A 1,668-nucleotide genomic window follows, 5' to 3' on the forward strand; every position below is an offset into this window, starting at 1 on the left:
TCGGGTGCCCAGATAATACATAAGTACCGAATCTGCTGCGCTATATAAGACACTGTAACGGAATCTGCTATGCTATATAAGACACTGTAACCGAATCTGCTGCGCTATATAAGACACTGTAACGGAATCTGCTGCGCTATATAAGACACTGTAACGGAATCTGCTGCGCTATATAAGACACTGTAACGGAATCTGCTGCGCTATATAAGACACTGTAACGGAATCTGCTGCGCTATATAAGACACTGTAACGGAATCTGCTACGCTATATAAGACGCTGTAACGGAATCTGCTGCGCTATATAAGACGCTGTAACGGAATCTGCTGCGCTATATAAGACACTGTAATGGAATCTGCTGCGCTATATAAGACGCTGTAACGGAATCTGCTGCGCTATATAAGACACTGTAATGGAATCTGCTGCGCTATATAAGACGCTGTAACGGAATCTGCTGCGCTATATAAGACGCTGTAACGGAATCTGCAGCACTATATAAGACACTGTAATGGAATCTGCTGCACTATATAAGACGCTGTAACAGAATCTGCTGCGCTATATAATACACTGTAACGGAATCTGCTGCGCTATATAAGACGCTGTAACAGAATCTGCTGCGCTATATAAGACACTGTAACGGAATCTGCTGCGCTATATAAGACGCTGTAACAGAATCTGCTGCGCTATATAAGACGCTGTAACAGAATCTGCTGCGCTATATAAGACACTGTAACGGAATCTGCTGCGCTATGTAAGACGCTGTAACAGAATTTGCTGCGCTATATAAGACACTGTAACGGAATCTGCTGCGCTATATAAGACGCTGTAACGGAATCTGCTGCGCTATATAAGACACTGTAACGGAATCTGCTGCGCTATATATGACACTGTAACGGAATCTGCGCGCTATATAAGACACTGTAACGGAATCTGCTGCGCTATATAAGACACTGTAACGGAATCTGCTGCGCTATATAAGACACTGTAACGGAATCTGCTACGCTATATAAGACACTGTAACGGTATCTGCTGCGCTGTATAAGACGCTGTAACGGAATCTGCTGCGCTATATAAGACACTGTAACGGAATCTGCTGCGCTATATAAGACGCTGTAACGGAATCTGCTGCGCTATATAAGACACTGTAACGGAATCTGCTGCGCTATATAAGACACTGTAACGGAATATGCTGCGCTATATAAGACACTAACGGAATCTGCTGCGCTATATAAGACACTGTAATGGAATCTGCTGCGCTATATAAGACACTGTAACGGAATCTGCTGCGCTATATAAGACACTAACGGAATCTGCTGCGCTATATAAGACACTAACGGAATCTGCTGTTGTATATAAGACACTGTAACAGAATCTGCTGCGCTATATAAGACGCTGTAACCGAATCTACTGCTCTAAATAAGACACTGTAACGGAATCTGCTGCGCTATGTAAGACCTGTAACGGAATTTGCTGCGCTACATAAGACGCTGTAATGGAATCTGCTGCGCTATGTAAGACACTGTAACGGAATCTGCTGCGCTATATAAGACACTGTAACTGAATCTGCTGCGCTATATAAGACACTGTAACGGAATCTGCTACGCTATATAAGACGCTGTAACGGAATCTGCTGCGCTATATAAGACACTGTAACGGAATCTGCTGCGCTAT

This window comes from Crinia signifera, chromosome 9, assembly GCF_055691185.1.
Source record: "Crinia signifera chromosome 9, ASM5569118v1, whole genome shotgun sequence".
Taxonomy (NCBI): Eukaryota; Metazoa; Chordata; class Amphibia; order Anura; family Myobatrachidae; genus Crinia; species Crinia signifera.